This window comes from Halichoeres trimaculatus, unplaced genomic scaffold, assembly GCF_033239565.1.
Source record: "Halichoeres trimaculatus isolate MK-OKI-2021-1 unplaced genomic scaffold, fHalTri1.1 fHalTri1_scaffold_11, whole genome shotgun sequence".
NCBI classification, from domain to species: Eukaryota; Metazoa; Chordata; class Actinopteri; order Labriformes; family Labridae; genus Halichoeres; species Halichoeres trimaculatus.
The window spans coordinates 20,053,423-20,074,336 of record NW_027437189.1 but is presented as its reverse complement, the minus strand read 5'-3'; the positions used below and the strand labels follow the sequence as shown (position 1 = coordinate 20,074,336).

At 38.9% G+C, this 20,914-nt stretch overlaps 1 protein-coding gene across 1 annotated transcript in view; it reads left to right on the top strand.

Annotated features, from left to right (window-relative positions):
• Positions 1–2,396: 2,396 nt before the first annotated feature.
• casz1 (castor zinc finger 1) overlaps positions 2,397–20,914 on the top strand; it is a 175,883-nt gene continuing 157,365 nt past the window's right edge. Inside the window, exons 1-3 of the mRNA XM_074681913.1 lie at positions 2,397–2,458; positions 3,492–3,781; positions 5,317–5,373. The gene's annotated coding sequence lies outside the window, so the exon portion shown is untranslated. The remainder of the gene's footprint in view (positions 2,459–3,491; positions 3,782–5,316; positions 5,374–20,914) is intronic.

Here is a 20,914-nt window from a genome sequence, read left to right as displayed (position 1 = left end):
AGTAGCACTATAATGTCAAGTTATTCAAAACCACCGCCTTGTGTTTAATAGGAGTATGTATGTTTGGTCCTGCCAGGTGTGACTGTGTGGCTCTATTTTAAAATTCTCTGTAGCTTGTTCTGAATCGAAGCTTATTTGAGCTTTGATCCTCTCAGGATGCTATGAAGCCTTTAGTTTAACCAAACTGTAAGTCTTTTCTAACCTTGGACTGCCATGTGATTAGCTTTAAATGTTTTATAATTAGTAGTATCAATGGCGAAGCAGTCAGCAGGGCAGAGGTGGGGTGGGTATGCCCTTGAGAGCAGGCCTTATGAATCAACGGCCAGCGATAAATGGACTGGATCATTACTGAATCAAGTGATCTGCAGAATAATCTATTGATTTTCTGGTCTTTCTTACTTCTTTATTATTCTGTATCACAGTATTGCAACATCAGGAGGAACCCACTGATGGATGGGATGCTTGGACCTCTGCAGTGACCGTGGGGGCGTGTGGGTGGGGGGTTGCTTTAGATTGTACTATTTATAACACATTCCAGGGTACTTGGCGTAAGATATTATCATTCATAGCAAGTTAACACCTATAATTTTTTTTTAAATGTCCCACAGCTTTGTTAAACATATGAAAATGAATGTTGTACAAAGAATCACTGTCTGTGTTGTATTATTTTCTATGCATTTTCATCTAAGGACGATACAGCTTGCAGTGCCTTACTAGAGTTTGATGTGATTTAAATACTTGACCTATTAGTTTTCAATATTTATTTACTGAAATAAAAGCCAAAATGTAATTGAAAACCTTGATTATGTTTAATATGTATGAGAAAAAAGTTCTCTAACAAATAAGGATAAAAGTTTAGCCAGAATGTGTTTCTGATATGAGTGAGATGTGATTTATGTTACTCTATGATTTTATGAAGAATCAGTTTTCCAGACTCATGGTGCTATATGAAGCAGCACAGGTCACAGTCTTTGAATCTGTCAGCACACATGGAAGAGATTAAAGCACTATCTACCTTGTTAGTTGACTTTGCTATCGATTGCTCCCCATTCTTTATTATGTACAACAGGACACATCACAAAACTGCTAATTGGCAATAATCTGTTTGTCGATAGTTCACGAGACTGCAGAATTTAGATAAGGAAAGTTCAAGTTTAAAATACATTATCACAGCCCCCCCTATTCCTTTGGGCTTTGCTCCTGGGATATCTTCAAGGAGTCTCATGCTCTGAATATTTTACAGTAAATTATTGATACGAGCTAGGAGGTAGGAAAGGTGAGAGAGAAGAAAAACAAAGACAGAGGGGACATTATTGTTTTGCCACTAAGAAAGTAAACCGAGACTAGACTTTAAAAAATATTTATACATACCTAGCAATTGTGGAGCATTAACTCCCAACTTACAATCTGGGTTTGAAAGTAAACAAAAATTGCATTTAGTTTAATTTTTAAGTCAGTATTTTCTGTAAAAAGTATTGCACTAGGCTACATTTAACATCATGTCTGTTGCCAAAAATGAAAATAAAAACAAAACAAAACAAACAAACAAACAAACAAAAACCCCACCATGAAGCAGAGGAGAATGTGTAAGCTAAAATCCCTAAAAAAACAGACTTTGCTTAAGTTGGACACAAGTTTATTTAAACTTCTCGAGTCAATTACTCATCAGCTAGCCATTACTTTTGAAAATTTCAAAACATATCTTCAACCTGTTACCAAAGTGCTGAGTAACCCTGGGTAAAGAAGGGTACAGTTTAGTTTTCACCTTCACTTGAGTCTGTCAACATACAGGCATTTTTACTTCCACTTCAAAGTTTTAAAGTTTTACTAAAGGAATCGTGCTAAACTCAAATTTCACATTTCAGCACTTCCTCCACTCCTGCATGTTACCTAAAAAAGCCTACAGCTAATACATTTTTAGAAACTTTATAAACTCTCTAAAAAATATTTCATCATTCAACTTTTACAAACCCTCTCCTGAAATATTTCTTCTATTTTATATAAAATAAAAAACAGGCCTTCTATTCCATGCTGCTACATCCTACTTAAAATTGCAGTTCGTGATATCGCTTTACATAAATCAATATCAAATTTTGTTTGCTAAGACCATGAAGTTTTACTTTATATCAAAGGTGTCATGTGTTGAAGTTCTGTTTTGTGTGCTTTTGTCTTAATGTTTCATAGTTTAGTGCTTAGTGCTCCCTGTCATATTTTGTAGTTTCTTTGTTCTAGTGGTCGTCATATTCTTGAGTTCCCTGTGTATCTGAGTGTTTCTTTTCTTGTATTTTTCACCTGCCTCTGTGATTGCCCTGATTCTCATCAGCTGTGTCATTAGTCTCACCTGTGTCTGATTACCCTGTGTCTATTTAGTCTGTGTTTCTTCCCTTCTTGGTCAGTTCATTGTTGTATGTTGGTCCTTCTTGTCATCTTGTCTTCTGGGCTTGTATGTTTCCCCTATGTAAGTGTTTTCTTGAACTTTGATTTTAAAGAAATTTGGACTTTTGGTTTTTGTCAATTGTGTCTTTGGACATTTGAGTCAGATCAATAAATACATTTTAAGATGAAATCTGCACCTGGGCCCCCCCCTGCTCCTGTTTTTCTGACTGAACCCTGACATAAGGAGCTATCACCTCCATAAAAGCAAGTTGAACAAACACCTCATCCGTTTATAACTTGGCTTACATGTTTAACCATGGTTAGATTCTGTTAGCAGATGTTATCCCACAGAGTTTTTCCACACTAACCTCTCACCAAAGCTAAAGTATAGTTCTAGCATTGTATTAACATTATCTGGGCTGCATCTGAAAAATACAACCTTGCAATGGCATGATATTACTGTACGGTTGTAAAATTGAGTTAAACATTTACAACTTTAACTACAACTCCCATGAGGCAACTACAGCAAGCTAATTGATTTGATTTGATTTATTTACTGTTGGATCATTTCAAATCCTCCACAGTTAAAGAGAAAATAGAAAGTGTGAAAAGAAAAGCAGAATAAAGTATAATGTTTGTATAATGTCAGGAGCTTTTATGGAGATGAAGATAAAGTTGTGGGTGGGGCTTCGAAAGTGAGACGTTAAGGTGAAAGTTGCAGGGGACACCCTGAGTAATTACTGAAAAAATAAAATTGCTGACAGAAAATAACATTTTATTCGCGTGGAGAAAAGAAACTGTAGGAAGTATTGAGAGTTGTTTGGAAACAGCAGATGATTCAAAGATGCACATGGGAGTGGTGCTAGCAAAGATGTTGTTCTGCAACTTAAGCTAGCAGAGTGCATATTATTAGACGTGTCTGCTAGTAGTTAGCTAATGTTTAGGAACTAAAAGCTAAGCTAGGCAAGGGCACTTAGACTGTTTATCTTAGTATCAGGAAAAAAAGGTTGTATTTGCTGCCAACACACAGTCTGTGGTGTCAAATGGACACTTTATGACTTTCTCGAGCTAATGACGTCGTTCAATTTTATTTATTCATTCTGTAAACAATATAGTCGGACTTCGGATGAGATGGGGGCCACCACCTAACTCCGGTCCAGGTTTTCCAAGCCACACCTGCGAAGCAAGAAATTCAATTAAGGAGATCCTCTTCCCACTCGGAGCCGGTCTCCAGGGCAGATCTTCCGGGCGACTCGCCCTGTAAGAAATTAGAAAATGCTACAATAAAACCCGAAAAACTGAAAAAAAATGTGGCAACTTTAATAATAAAAGCCCTGAAGCCATCAAGCGTAAACACACCAGTCCCTTTAGGTGGAAGTCACCGAAAGCAAGCGAAGTAACACAGGTAAGAGTTTTCCTTTTCCTCTCCAACTACTGTACGCGCTCCTTTTATTTCAAAATACATCACTCTCCACATAAAGCGAACTCAAAGTGTCCTTAGCAGCAGCTGCGACACAGAAAACGAGCAATGTGTAGTTTTTTAACAGTTATGACAAACATTGTAGGGTCTGGACTCAGTGTAAGGACTTGTCGGTATACACGGTGTGACTTATCCCCGGTGCAGCGGCGGCAGCAGCAGCGCCGACAGCAGCAGCAGCAGCAGGTCTGGAGCGACTCATGCTGTCTGATAGTGTATCTTTGAAAAAGCCGGTGAAGGGAACTACCTTTCATCAAACTTTGAAATTTATTTTACAACAGGCGAATAATGTGACCGGAAATATCATAATGCGACTCAACCAAAACAGCGCTGGTAAAGTTTCGACACGAAGGTGCAACTTTTACCCTCTGTTCGTACTTTTTGCCCAGTTCTGGCGATCTCAAATCCTCAATTATTATAAAGCATGGAAGCGACAACGGACAATTCCAACTGGCATTACGCATTTTATGGTAAATTTACAGAAGAAGTTGTAGAAGTCCGTGACACTTCTCCAAAAGTATCATAAACGACAAAAACGTGCGTCACTTTTTGGTTTAAAAAAAAAAAATCAACTAAGTGAAACTCCTTTGGTTGTCCCCAAACAGGTAGTCGCCATCTAACAGTTTCATTTACGTAAATAGAGGAACTTCTCAAAATTGAGCCAGTATTCTAAGCCTGAAATGCGGAAGTTCTTTATCAGATTTTTTTTATATGCTTTTCATCTTCACACTTAAATAAGGATGCATCTGGAAAAGTTAAGGATTCCCCCTCAGACAGCTATAATTATTATATCATACTGACTTTATGAGAATTTTTCAATATGTTTTTAAGAATCAAAGACACAAATAAATAAATACAACCATAGGGATTGCATGAGTAGTAAACCTGGCCATCTGGCTCTGTGTTGTTTGAACTATTGGCAGGTAAAACACCTCTCTGAGACCACAAGTGCAGACAGGCAAATAGAAACTCTCACACTCACAAGCTGTATTTGCTATGGCAAATATGATGTTTCTGCAGTTCCTACTTCAAGTGGCTGTAAGGCAGGTTTTCTGTCTTTCACCTTTGCTGTTAAATAATCAGTCTGTTTCAAAACACTGCATATTCTGTTTGGTTTGTTGTGATCTACACAGAACACATTAGTCACATGAAAGTTAATTGAACAAGCTTGAGTAAAGGGTCACTTTTTCGCCTTGTGTGGATTCATAAACGTCTGTGCTGATGCTTGCTGTGTTTATTCTCAGGCACAGGGATGAGAATAGGAATAGATCACTGGCACTTTAAAACCGGAGTTCTCATATTCTCACCGGATCTTTCTCCTTTGCTAATTATTGTGTTGTTTTCAGAGCAAATATGTCATATCCATGGCGACCAGGCAGGTTTATTGTCTCTGCCGTGGAATAGCTCACAAAAGTAATTAATTATCCTTGTTTTCTCCCTCTCTGCTGTCTTTGGTTAAACAGATCATTCATGGAAAGCCACCTTCTATATAGGAAATGCCACTTTAAGTAAAACACAAGGTAAACATTAAAGTTTTTATATATTACTGTTTTGATATCAGTTGTTGTACTTTATATGTTAGTAAAGAAATTAGATGTTGGTTTAATGTGTATGCAATGTAAAAAGAGGCATCATGAACAAAGTGTGTGTTTTTAAGGTAGTTTCCATAACAGCCTCAAAATGCAACAGCTGTGCCGCCTAACTGTTGCAGATGTATTCATGCATGCAAAGCAAGCACACACTTGACACAACAAGCGAGCTTAAAAACACATGTTTAGACATGAAATCAGCTTCCATTTTGTGTGCCTTGAATAACAAGCATTAGCCAGAACATTGGTAAGTTTACTTTGATGGTGTCTCATGCTTTACGAGGTCACCAAAATTAATAATCAGCAGCAGGTGACACCACAAGGTACAGCAGTTCACCGTAGAGCGCTGCAGACTTTTACATGCACTGTTGTAGAAGTGCTCAAAGAAGTGTTTAATGTGATCAGTCCAAGCAGTTTAAGACTCCTCATCCTGTGTGTGCTCCCTCTGTGTATCTGTGGAACGTGCAGCATGTGTGTGTTGTCCGGAGGTCCATCTCTGCAGCTGGACCATAGCCAGCCTTCACCGTCAGACTGGTGGTATGGGTTCTCATCTCTCTTCGGCATTGATGAGACACTGCAATATCCATCTGTCAAACATACTGCCCTTCTCCTTCTGCCTCTCTTTTACTCACCCTTTGCCTCCAGTCTTCAATAATTTTTCATTCTGACTAAAGGTGAAAATAGAGCTGGATAGTGCTTCTGAACTGGGGAAGCAGAGATGCTAATCATCCATTTGTGCTGTTTTAATAGCAATTTGGTTTGTGTGTTTAGTTTGGTGTTTATAGATGTGTTCCTTGAGGCGTTTTGATTGGATCTCGTGTCTCTCTTTAAAATAGCACTCAAACTGTTGCCTGTAGTGCAGTGCTCCTTGCTCACAGTACAAGTCCTGAATCTCACAGCTTAATCAGTTTGCAATGCCTCAAACATTCTTATTTCTGCTGCTCCATCAGTCAGCGAAATGCCTCATATCTCATAAGTACCCATCTGCATCTGCCAAGGGGTGTGTAGAATTAAACCCATGTGTATTCCTTTTCTGTTTGACCTTGGCTGTAGACCTCAGCTCTTTGATGTCAAATAAGCGTCAGTAATCCCAGGTGGCATTTGACAGGCTTCAGGAACCATTGCTTTTGTTTCTCGGCACATAAGCTTTATCAATTGCCCTCACTGTAATGATTTTGTATACATATTCTCACTACCACAGCCGCAGTGTTTTGCCTTGTAAAAATATACTGCCTTCAACACGTACTGTTATACCGGCACAAATAGCACACATGTTTTTTTAATCATCATTATTGTTTTTATTTTAGTGCTAAGGAAATGTCCTTTTTGCATGCTTGATCAGCCAGTAGAAAAATCCAATATAATGGAGGTTCAAGGTGAATTGCATCCCGTGCATTTCCCCCCTCCGACTGAAGGAATATTCCATAGCAAAATAAACAAATCACACAGACAACAGTAATATAGGGTTGATTTTGAAGGCATGAAATAAGTATCGATTAAATCCTGCAGTTCAAAGATGAAAATGGCCTTTTTAGTCATTTGTCCTGGGTCCTTTCAATATGATGTGGAGAGAGAGAAAGAGGCAGAGAGAAAGAGAGAGATGCATGGACTGGGACAGAGAGATAGACTGCAGGAAAGGTAGAGAAGAGGAATAGAGGGAGTTGTAGGATGAGTGAACTGCAAGAAAGAGAGAGAGAAAAGCTTTCACGGAGTTGAAAAAGGGACATGCTGCCCCTTTCCGAGCTCATTATCATTCTTAATAAGTCTTAAGGAAAGAAGGAGCATTGAGTGTAAATGCACGGTAATCCTTACACTGGCCAAGGTTAGTAGGGACGTCAGCACATGTGCACCGTTCCCAGCTGGCCACTTTGGGACAGGGAGGGGACCAGAGGAACACGGTTAAGGATAGATGTTCAAGGAGAAAGTGAGGACATTCAGACACTGTATAAAGGTTAGGCCCTTTCCCCTGCAGCCAGTAGCTTTTCAGCGCCTGGGCCACCTGGCATTTAGTGAGTAAACACTTCTTTGTCAATCTGAAAGCAGTCATATCTGGCCTGATGTACGCTGCAGTAATTCAGAAGAAGAACTATGAAATGACAGGTGAGGAGTTCAAGCTTTATTCTAAACAGGACTTGTTTGACTTTGGCACTCTTTGCCACAAGGGATTCAGTCTTGTACTCAAAGTAACTGTTGGCTGCTGTGCATGCCTAATTCACTGTTCTTTGGGTGTGGTCCAGAAACAAGCATTAAGATGAATTGGATGAACTGGTGACCAATTAACTCATTTGACAAATTGCCAGCCACTTGAAGTGGTTGATCAACCACGTTGCTTTAATGGAAATTCAATGCTGCATTATTTTATATTCAGTACTAAACTTGTAGTCCAGTGTTGTCACCCAGTGTCACTCTGTGCATTTTACAGTGTTAGTAATATTACAGTGCTCCTGTTCATTAATCAAATCAGATGTGAGACAAGTCTGGCACATTAATCTTAGTCCACAGTAAAACCACAGCAGGAGATTTTGTACTTCTGGTAATTAGTACAGTGGTTTTTCCTTTTGTTACATTGCCTGTGTTCTCTAATATAATCAATCCCATCTATGCACCAATGGAACTTGAGTGCAAAATGTATTAATGTTTGTGTAATATAAGGACGTCATATCAGTTTGGCATGGAATTAATTTCAGATTCAAAACATAAAAACTTAAGTGCACATGTGCACACACACACACACACACACACACACACACACACACACACACACACACACACACACACACACACACACACACACAAATAACTTCCTCACCCAATCCTGATATAATCAGGATTTTCTGAAGCAACTAATTTCCTATTTGTTTAAATTTAGACAATGGTACGGACCTACTGCCCCATTGCAGCACTTCTGAATATTTGCTCCTGTTAATTCTTGCATTCACCCACTTTCCTCTGTGAAGCATCCTGGAAAACTCTCCTTTGAAAATTGCTCTAAAAATATAGTTTTATTTTATTGCTAAGTGATGCAAGCTGAGTACCAGCATTTAGCAACTTTTCTTTCACATTATGTCAAAATTAGGCCTACAGAGAAATAAATGGTGTATATTTTAGTTAATACACCTTGCGGAGTGCTTGTTTGATCAAAAGACTCCTAAATGTAAGACTAGGGAAGCTACAGAGGTAAAAAAAATTCAGAAAACATTGGAAACTGAGCGCAATCTATTTCTACACAGCCTAACATGTCTGAAAGTAGAATAAAGTTTAAAAGAAATTTATTAATAGAGCACTTTTCATTATGGGTGAGCTCAATGTCCACATTACCTCTGTGCACGGTCAGCTTCTCTAGCCAGGCAGTACTATACTTGTTTAACCAAACACAGCCCACAAACAATCTTATTTCCAAAAAATAACTAATGCCAAACCATGGCTCAGTGCAAAATACCATCCGAAATCTGTGCATGCCTACATATAGGTTGTGGAGAATAGTTGCATTTGGCTGTAGCAATAAACATGAGTGACTGCCCCAGCCAATGCTACAGGCTACAGCTTAGGCACAACATATGACTAGCCTTGTGGGCCTACAGTCAAAAAATATAAATATATATTTTTAAATGACTTGAAATTCTGATGACTCTAAAATACTGACTGATGTGGGTGATTACGTTTAATAGTTGACTAAATTCAGACTTCATTTATAACAGAGTGCTGGAATTTTTGGGAGTCTCATGATTAAATCCAAATTCATATTTCATTTGTATCAGTATTGTATCGGTTATGAAAGAAGTGTTTTTGGTCCATTCAAAGGGCCTGCGGGGACTTTTTAAGTGATCTTGAAAAAGCCTTAAACATGAGACTATTAGCACCAATATTACAGGTTACAGCTTATTTTAAATTGCTACTTATTAGCTTCTCGATTGGGTCGAACCAGACCAAATTGATTTATGGCATGTCTAAGTCTCTATGAAAACAACATACTTGCTTATTTAGTTTAGTAGTAAAAAGAGAGATCTGTGTTTTCCTCTGCCGAAAACGATTTCTGTGATTAATTTTGTAATGATGGTGGACACAGGAGCCTAACTGTCAGACAGAAAAAGGACAGAAGAGCAGAAGAAAGCTAAACAGGAGAGAGATAGAGCATGAGCTAAAAGCTAACACACGGGGCTAATCTGTTTGTGATAATGTTCATTCCAATCCTCATCTAGCAGTTATTCTGCAGTGGTCTGTTCAAACTTTAGAGTCTATCAATAAAATGAAGAGTGAGGTTACGCTAGCTCTGCTTGGTAGATGAATGGCAGGACATAGCTAACTAGGATTCACTAACGTTACACATCACAGACATGTCTTTCAGCACTCAGCTGTCAGCTGCGCTAAATGTAGACAGCTACTGAACTACCAAACTAATACTGTTTACTTGTTGTTACATTAGCCTTCAGATACGTCAGAGCACAGGGCTGCTGATGCAGCTACATATAGCTGGCAACTACAACATTTGTTTGATGTCATGTTTCAAACCGTAGTGCTATGTAACTGTACTGTTACATACCTTACCTTGGCACGTTGTATCCAGTAAAAAGTGGAATTGAAAATTAATTTTGATCTAATCTTCATGTAACTCCAAAACAAACACACACCTCGCTAAAAGTAATTTACATCAGTGTGCGTGAGGCTCCAGGCCAGAAGGTGGCGAGGCAGTCCAATTAAAACAGATCCTCCTCATAGCATGTTTAATTACGACATGAAGCACGCCAAAGCTTAAAATTAGAGGCCTTGATTAGTGTCTCTGTTTGAATAATGGAAAAAAGCAGAAAATAGTGTGAAAATTGATTTTTATTTTTCACTGAAATAAAAAAACGTCCTACATTTTCCTGTATGCAAAAAGTTGGACCTCTGTAAGCTCTTTCATTTCATTTCAGCTGTTATCGGGAGATAATATGATCTCAACAAAATCTAAAACAAAACAAAAAAAAAACAAAACTTCTTGATGTTTTAAGAGTTAAGACTTAAAATGTTCATAACAAAAAGGTTTGTACTATTTTTTAATATTTTAAAGGAGAACTTAGTGATTTGTCCAGATTTTATAAAATGGTGAATATCACTTACTTGAATGAATCTTTTAACCGTCAAGATTTCCTTTAAGTGTTTGTAATGCCCCCCTCCTGCTTTTAAGGGTCAAATGTGAATGAATTATGAAAAATAATTCATAGTTGTGAATCCTACCATCCTTAAACAATTACAGATGATCAATATGAGTATTAATCAACAATAAAACATTTTTATGACATTGCAATGGTTTAAAAACTTGGTCAGCATTTAAAGATGTATTAAATTAACTGGATTTTATCCATTTTGAGAGATATAAAATAATCACTTTTTTTTCATTGAAATATTTGACACTTGGGGCACAAATAAGGCCTAGTGGTTTGGATTGTGCCCCATGAGGTTGACCCTCGAGTGGGTAGCCCAGGTTCAGATCCAGCCAGTGGCCTCTATCCTGCAGATCACTCCCCACACTTGCCTGGTTTCTGCTCTATCCACTGTGCTTTTCTCTGATTAAAAAGAACCCAATATAACTTAAAAATATAGGGGAACACAATATCTGTGTCCTTTTTCATACTGTTGGTGTATTTGAATGTCACTCGATCCTCCAGTCAACATGCTTGCTATTGGTCCAAATGTGGCTAAACTAAGAAACTCAACTGGAGCTTGTTTTTGTCTTGCCTAATGTAAAGCCATCTCTGCCTTTCTGTCAAGTTAGGGTGATTTATTTCAAGACAGATATTTTAGACCTTTGCTCTTTAACCTGCATCTTTTTGTTCTATTTTTTGCTCTTTTAAAGGTTAAAGAGTGAATGGCTTTTGCCACAACTTGTGAACATGTTGAATGCTGAGGTGTCAGTTTCTCTGGGGAGCAGTATGTACAGTATGTTGACTTTAGAGACAACAGTGGGTTCAGGAACAGATCATCTTCACTATTCTCTTGACTCGACTGTCTTTTGGCCAGGGCTTGGTTGGCAACCTACTCCATTAATGCCCCCCCCCCCCCCCCCCCCCCCCCCCCAGCTCTCCACCCCCCTCCGGGGAGCCTTGGGAGGCAGAGAGCTATCACCATGGTGATCTGAACACAGATCCCCCACACCGGTCTATTGTGGCTGCTGTGCGTTGAGGTGAGAGGGAACAAAATGCCACAGCAACAGGTTTTTCTGTGTTTTTGTTTTTGCCTCAATTCTCTGTGGGATTGTACTCAGATCCATGATACACTGGAGGGACTGTGAGTCTGTTATAGAAACAAGTGGATCTGAGGAATGAACACAGTGACATGGGGATAGAATGGCAAATACTAATGACATTTTTTTCCCGCTTTTTTGTTGTGTCTACAATTAGGGTAAAACACACACAATATCTATGTGAGACTGTATTTTTTTAATGTGTTTGATACGTATAGGTCAGAGTGGAACAAAACTGTTCTGGGTCCTGACAGTTAAAATATTCAGACATTTAGCATCTCATCACACAATTATATCAAAATATTTGTGTAACATAAGTAATGTCCTTTTCAAAAGTGTGAATCCTAAGCTGTTTGGAAATTAATCCCACAATTTTTTAAATTTATGTCTGTATTAAATCTTTTTTTTTTTTAATGCACGGATTTGAGTTTTTCCTAAGTGGTTAAATAGTTCATCATAAATTCAAAGAAGCAACATAATTAATTATTGAAATCAAACTCAGGATCTGCGTAACTTAAAATGTGTAACCTAGAGTGAGTACAGCAGTTTCCTGAACTTCGGTCCATTAGTAAAGAACTCAATGTATAAACCTGACCTTTTTAACCTAATATGATATTTAAAATCAAAACCTGAGATTACCCTGCAGCAGACAGTACTGGTAACTAGAAGGCCCATTGTTGCTCAGTGTTGCTCAGTGCTTTACTGTACTTTTGCAGTAGTGTCGAGGGATTAGCTTAGGCTAATGCCCCCTAAGCTTTCAGTTTATGCTGACCTTTGACATTTCTTGAAAGAGGCAACTTGCCATTGGCTAAAGGCCTCTGAGTGGGACGTGGACTTTAAGAAAACGTGGCATTGAAGAGTTGCAGCAGATTTTACCCCTAACCCTTAAGAAGATGTGGGCTGTGTCCTATGACAGGTCCAGGGTTGCCCTTAGTCACAGGGGTTGGGAGGAGGGGTCAGCCTATGCCAGAGGGCACATTGGTGGCTTCAAACACACAACCTCAGCGTCTGGCAAAATGTCTAGGACTGCTGCCCTTTGCTCCCATAAGGATGAAACCCTTCTCTGCTTCTCTGTTTACAGTAATAAAGTGATTGTCTGCTCTCATGTCAGTATTTCTATAGATACACTTTGTTCATGCATTATTTTGTGCTTTTGGGGCCAGTTTAGCTCATCTATAGTGCATATATATGAACTGACTGTCACAACAACCTGTTTTATTATGCAGGAACCAGAAGTCTCATTAATATCTGTTGATTTGTAGCTATAGCAGTCAGGTGTTTTTGTGCCAAGTCTGTAAGTCTGCCATCTTCATTCCCCAAGCAGATGCAAAGGTGCAAGTCCTGAGAGATCCTTTTATGTTTGGAGAACTCTCCTTGCTCCTTTGATTGCGACCTCAACCAAAACACAGCTCTGTCTCAATCAGCTCTCTGCTGTAATCCCACTTCAGAACTCTTCTTGGCTAAGGGAGTAAATAAATTTTTCAGCGTTTATTAGAATACAGCTTGCCAGAAGGGACTCCTCACTACGCTCCTATAGCCGCTCCAGTAATTAGCAAATTGATTAGGAGAACTTCAACACACCTCCTTGGCTCTTATCTACCCATTCTAGGACAATATTGCTGTGCCATGGGACAGTGTAAATATTTTAAGGGAAACCCTCGGTGAATCTCATTAAATGGCTATGGGGCACAGCAGCTGTCTCCTGCTGAAGGTCCCAGCCAATTTTCTAAACTACGATTAAAGAAAAGTTTTGGATTATTTAAACATGCCATGTCCTGTGGGTTTTTGTCAGTACAACTGAAGACCTCTGTGATTTCCCCCACCCCTTCGTGCCAGGACCGCTCGTCTCCCTTTGGATCCATTAGTTTGAAATCGTTTGGGTGATGACTCTTTGAAAGTGGTGGTCATTCTGGGATGCCGTGTTCAAAATGCAACAAAGACCTCTCTTTTATGCACAAATGCTAATTAAAATTTTTACCCCCCATCCCCAAGCTGCAGAGGGAAAGACTTGGTAGCAATTTGGCAGATAATCAAATTGCATTTTAAATGGAGCCGTTTAAAGATGACTTGGGTCTGCTCACAGGAAGACACAGTGGCACAAATTAAGCTGGAATAAGCTCCTGTGTGCTCAAAGGAACAATACAACAAAATTCTCTTCGCAATAGGAGACTGTTTATGTAAATGGACTACATGCAATGTTTGATTTATGCTTTTTAAAATCAGTTAAAAGGAGCTCAGGTACACAGTCAGGCTTGTTCTTTCTCAACTCGCATGCAGGAATTCTGTTTTTCTTTTAATTATGATTTCTAACTTGCTAAGTGACATTTTTTTACATTATGTGTCCTACCAATTTGACCGATTGAGGCAAAATGCTAATAAGACCTGATTTGTTAACAGTTGTGGTACCTTGGAAACATTTTGTGCTTAATTTCAGATTTTCAGTCTGACAGAAATAGCAAACTGGGTGGAAAACGTTGTCAACAGCGATGTTTGTCTACAAAAATGTGCGCTTAGAAGCTGTCCCCCCACATTTGGTATACATCATTAAGTTCTTCGTGGCCCATCAAATTGCCAGTTCACACTGCATTCCAGTACGTATTAGTGACATCTCGTTAGCAGAAAACAGAAAACTGACACAAAAATTTGGGAAACAGGGCTGAATTGTTTATCCCTCAGAACAAGAAGAAAGTGTGATTCTCATGAAGGGATGGAATTGGATCAAATGTTCACTGTTTATTTTTTCCTCTTTTGGGTCATGTTTCTTGAATGCACTAAATAATGTGTTTGCTTTTGACACTATTATACGCAGTCCACATTTCCTGTAAAGTTCAACATTGTTCACAAAACTGATTCAGCCATCAGAAGTGCTTCGTTGCCATACAACCCTGGACAGCACAACAAGTGATGCTTGACTCGTATGTTTAAAGGGTTATTAATTGGCAGTGATTTGTTGCCCGTCTAACACTGACTGTGGTGGCATCATGACTCTGTTCGGATGATAAATGACTTTTCCGTCTATTTAACACACCTGAATGCTACACGTCTCTGCCCTCTGTTCACATGTTGCCTAGTCATCTCAGTTGTGTTCACCTGAGCGCTACATGTGTAGATAAAATGTACACACACCTCTCCCACCTTCAAGACGGATATCCACGCTCACACACAGTCCGGAACAATCTTTAACAATAATACACAAAAATCTCTTGAGACCTTTATTCTGCTTTTCTAAGACTGAATAAACTGATATGAATAACCCTTTTCTTGGGCGTGTATTTCAGAGGTTTTAGAATTAAATCGTCTATCTATCAAGTCCTGTTTGCCATGACAACAACGGAGGCCATAAACATAACACAGTGACAGTTTTTTCCAATGACTATGTCCTCACCTGCTCTCTGTTTCCACAAACTGGTTAAGCAACTTATTGCTTGTGTGAAAAAAAAAGCCTCTCCGGGTTCTGCTTTTCAAAGCATCATGAACGTGCATACCTTTCATTTAATTTAAAGACAGAAAAAACATAACCCAACCCAATACACTTCTATTGCTCAACAGCTTTCTCTGTGTAAAGCAGAGGTGCCCTACAGCATTAGATTAGTTTAAGAGCCGTTTGAGTTTCTGATTTTTGAGAAGCCTAGTCTGACACCTCTAAGCCAGTTTTATTTAAATGAATATTCACTTCTTATAGTGAAAAAATAAATAAAAAATGTTGTTTTATATTAAAGCAACAGCAAAGAATAACTAAAGAAGAAGAAAAGGAAAATATCCGAGGAAGTCTTAGGAAGCTGATTGACAAATATTGTCGCAAAGTTAATGACACAAGAGGGGATTTAATTGATCAAGTGGGTGACTGATCATAAAGCTGCAGTCAATATTTGACTGTAGCTTTATTCCCTCTTGGAACAGTTTGACAGTTGTATGGCAGATGCATATAGACACACAGTGTAGATAATACATATTTACACTACAGTCTCTCCTGAGCATGTTGATGCTGCCTCTGTTTGCCATACAGTAAATAATATCCCATGATGCACAAATGAACAGTCTGAGGGTATTTATTCAGTTGGAGCAAAGGGTATTGGTTAAAGCTGACCAATTTCAGAGTAGTTGGGGATGAAAATCTCGCTCTAATTACTGCACTGTGTGGAGCCTTTGGTCCCAGTCCCCCATGCTGCAAATGATGGTATTAAAAAGTCTCTTTTATTTATAGAAATAAAATTTTAGCTTCAGAGACAATAGGCTAGTTCTGTTTTACGGTACAGCAGACTTTATCTTTTTAATAAAAAATCCTGACTTGGTGAAAGTTTAATTAATAAGGGACTTAAAGCTCAGGGAATGAGCAAGGGAGTTGGGTCTTTAAGGGGGTACTTATTTTTCCATCTGGGCTATCCTCCAAAAAAACTGTCAATTAGTGTGTTAAGCTGGAGAGACAAAAAAACGTCATTAGTTCTTGCAAAACGAATAATGGGTTTTAAAGGTTTTGCTTTAGAGGCAGAGTAAAAGCACAAGAGTCAGTCTTGTGACTTAGAATTTTCATTCATTTCCGTTAATTATCAAAGTTGGAAAGAAGGCTTTATTGTTTTAAGGTGCATGATTGAGGAAGCAGACACAGTGGATTGTTTTTCTTACTGAATGTGCACTTTAATTGTCTGAGACAGGACAAAAGTTAGTTGTATTCAGTGTTGGGAGAATGTGGTATGCAATATATTTGTTTTCTAACTGTCATAGTTTTCTTGTTCTGAGAAGTAAAGGTGATTATACAGTTGGCTAATGTTCAGGATGAAACCATGGGTTGTGTATCTTTTTATACTTGTGTGTTAATACACCACATTTTTCTTTTGCATTTGTAGCGTCCTTACCACAGAAGAAAGCAAATTTACAGTTCAGCCCACTTATTTTCTATTTGATAAAAGTTGAGTTGTGTTTTATCTCAGTTCAAATAAAGTGGGCAGTGTGAATATCATGGCTTGTTGCTGGATCAGCACAAGACTCTGAGAGAAGATAACCATGTTAACTTATTCAGGGGGCAGAACTTCAGGATCTTTTACAAGCAATGTTTTGAAGCTCTTCCACAGCTCTTCCACTCGTGTCTCAGTCTTTTGTCCCAATTTGCCTCTCGTTTTGGCCTTATGTCAAAATGTTGGTCGTGAACTCTTGACCAATTTTTTTTAACTACATTTTCTTTAACTTTCCAAGTTAAAGAAAATACAGCAGTTAGATCCCTCTGTGAAGTAAATTCCTATCTGCTCAGAGATTCACCAAAGAGATACTCAGCTGCAGCATGTTACCCAGGGTTGATGAGTTTAAATGAGTTTATTACTGAAATGATTTCCTGTTTTCCACTAATTTTTACTTCACAAAATTCAGGAGATAAGAGGATTTTTTTTAAATTTTGTTATTTCTATTGTATTATTTTATTTTATTTTATTTTATTTTATTTTATTTTATTTTATTTTATTTTGTTTCATTTTGTTTTATTTTATTTTTTTATTTTTTCCTCAGGGCAAAAATGTTTCTTTCAACTAGAGAAATAGCCTTTTAAAAGTGTACTTAGCTTCCTGAAAGTTCAATAAGTTTAGTAACTTTACAACCTATGCTTGGCATTGGGTATTACAGAGGTCATCACACACTGGTTTTGTAACTTAGTTGCTGCCTGAGTTGCTTCGGACAGTGAAAAGATGAAGAAATAAGTGGAAGAAAAAACACTTTTGATAAAGTTAAAATGATGAAGCCCTGACTTTTGAATGATCATGTTTTGTTTGAAATAGCTGCTCATGTGTTGTGAGTGGTGCATGAAGTGAATATGCTAAAAAGAGGTTATCTATTATCAGGCATGCTGTCCTGTCTGTCATGAACTCCCTACCTTGCAGGAGTCCATGTAACGGATTGTTTTGTGAGCAGAATATGTGGTGGGGCTTAGATGAAGCTTACATAACTGGTCACAGGGCGAGAGGTTTCAGGCACTGAGCCTAAAATATGTCATTGACTTGTACCACACACAACAGGGGATGGCTTTTGCATCACAGTGTGAGCGCAAGTAAATGATTGGTTACAGGAGATCCTCCAATAAATTAATTGTTTCCACTTCATGGTTAAGTATGTGCTACTCTTCCAAATCGAGTGCTGGTACTTGGTTATTACACTTTAATAGCTCGCTTGCCAAACTAACGATATATTACTCCATGTGCTGGCTCAGATCAGAGAAGATGAATTGGCTATTAATTAGAGTTGCACTGAGAGGGCACAGGGGAGAGACTACTCATAGCCTTGCAATCAGTGTCAACGGGGGCCCTTTTCTGACTAGGACAGCCAGGGCAGGCCCAGGTCACTGAGACTTGTCGTGGAAACCATTGGATCTGGTGGAGGACGCAGCATCAAACATGGCCACCATCTTGTTGAGTCAGACAAAGGACAGGAGTTTAACAGCACAGTGCGGCAGTTTCATCTAATGATTTCAGTCAGGAGAGCGGGCGGAAAACCTGAAATACGTGGGAGGTTATGTGGCGTCATGAGGTTCCTTAACAAAAGCCTCACGTCCGAAGGACTTTGAATTAGAAAGTTATGGAGGAAATATTTGACGGGTGGTGATGATTTGTGGGGAATATTATTGTTTGGCTCACTTTTCTTGTGCAGCCTCTGAATTAGCCCCTTTATCACAATTAATTAAGCTTGCCTATAGGAGATGTTCCATCTTGAGCTCATCCACACAGGATAAATAAGTCAGAGCAGCAGGATATATGTCCTTTTATTGGCTGACTTGAACTTGGAAGCATCTGTAGTGGGGGGGCCGTCTCTGCGCTGCGACTTTGTGGAACAGTCTTTGCCATCACTCACTTTGAATGCGTATTTTATGACTCGTTTTGTTAAAAACCTCTTTTTTTAATACAAGGTATCACAAGTTATGGCCTGTCTATGCAAATTAGGAAATTTTGACAGTTTGTTATTCATGTCATCGCCTTTTTAAACACTTAAAGGTGATAAATTTCTCCGTGACAGGCTGCTCCTAAATTGCCACTAAATATTATTAAATATTTTAACAAGTTCCTTGTAAATATGCCCTAAATGTTTGAACGATGGGCAGGAAGAAAAATGGCTTTGCATCAACTTATTAGAGGCTATAAAAGTGGCAGTGATTTATCATAGATGTGGAGCAGCTCAGGCCATCTTGTTTTTGTTTTGCTTATCCTGGTCGCTTGCTTTGTCCTGATGCGCACATTAAAGAGAGAAGCATCATGTTAAAAGCCTGCCATTTCACAAGTCATGAAAATGTTAGGAGCAGATATTGTTCTACCTGTGTACTTGAAATACAGAGTGATATATGGCTTCAGCATTTAAAAGTTTTAATGCGTCTCATACCCATGTACAGTTTAACACTTTGTGGAGCCACTCTCTTTGTCAGAGGGAATGTAAAAGAAAGAAAACACAGTTGATCAGATGTTGCACAGATTTGGTCTAAAATACGCCTGAGCCAATTTTGTTTTACCTTTGGTATTGCTTGCTAATTATTTTGGTAGCATTCGTCTGACCTGGTTATCTGGGTTAGGCTCAAGGTTAAATGTACAAATGTACAAAAAACCTCTTCGTGAACAAAATCCAGAGTCACTGATGGTGTGTTTTACGTAAATAAGAGCAGAGTTTTTCCTGATGTCTGTCTCCTGTGTTACTTCTTTAACAATCATTTTTTCACTTGTGGTGCTACAAATTGAATGTGAAGTCTCACGTCTTTTTAATTACAAAGTAAAGCTCATGAGAAGCCGAAACGTCTGAAAATAGTTTAAGATGCGACACAGTCTGGTGGTTTGTGGTGCACCTTTCATTGGTTTGGACTTGGAATCGAGTATCAAATCAGGGTCATGCAGAGTATCATGACTGTGTTCCAGAGGATTTTTTTTTTTTTCTATGTTGGCAATACACAAATTCCCTTAGCGGCCACATTCCAGCATTTTAATTCAGAAGTCAACTTTTTCTCCCTACAAGCCTCTCATTTTCTGACTTAGAGTGGTTTCTTAATTTATTGCACTTTGGTTACGATCGTCTCTAAATTCATGCTCTTTATTAACTCAGACAATTTTCCTACAGTATGCATCTGCTCTAGTAGTATTTTAAAGACCTGTAGCTTTGGGGATGGTTGTAGTTTGTTTGAAAATTAAACTTGAGAAGCTTCTTTTCATCCTCAGCACATCAGAGATGCATGGTAAGCACAAAGACAAAAAGCTGAACCTTAAAACGGATTTTGTTTATTTGTCAGGGTGCACAATATCTAGGCCTCTTAATCATACTTTAATGCTTTTTACTACTTCAACACTTTACGTTGGTGATCTGATGAATCAGGGTGTTAAGATCACTGTCCATGTAGCAAGCCATCTCCTTTGCTTCCTCAACCACTGGATATTTCAGGAGCAGTTTGTTCAGTGGTTGTTATCATACTGTTTCTTGCCGCCATTGTTTCTTAATGCGCTTTTTTTTTTTTTTAGCTATCACAGGCCTTGTTGTCAGCAAAGCCCTCTCTGTTTTGGTAAGAAGCCACTACAGTATTCTACAAATCTCAGTGCTGTCTTTGCACATCACTCTTAGTGGTTAGTGTGATGTGACGGCTGCCATGTCAGCAACATGGCACATCTCTGTTCTCCATCTCTGGAGCCCTCTGTGAGTTTTCCCTGGGGTTGGCAGAATACGAGTGCCCCTTGTCTGACTTGCTATAACCTTGCCACCAGCTTGTGTGTGCGTGTGTGTGTGCTTTTTTCCGACTCTAAAGACTTGAACAATGATGACTCAAGCCGCGCACAGTACACCTCAGGGAAAATACAGTGAAAATAAAAATAACAAGTGGATTTTTGACTGCAGTCAGATGTGAGAGGAAGCATGCTGGCACTGGGCTAAAAGCCTGGGCTGATTCTGCCCCCCTCAGTTCATTAGATTAGGCTGTCTCGTGTTCGGGAAGTGCTGAAAGGCACTGCAGATCGTATCTGCACAAAATGTTGTCCTTACGTCCACAGACAGTTGCCAGTCCCGCTCTTTGAAATTCCAAAGTCGTTCTCAATCCAGTTAGGGCCCGAATTGTGGCTGCTTCTCTGTGCCCCCCCACTCCCCTCTTTCTGCTGAAGGTTCTTATTAGAAGGGTTAAGTATGAGGATGCCTGTGTTGGTATTTCTGTGGTTGCTCATCTGCGCACCGCACATGAATTTCTGTAAATTATTTATTTTTCCTGACACCACCATATGGTGCTGAAACTTGTTTGTCTTGGAGCATAGTGGAGGA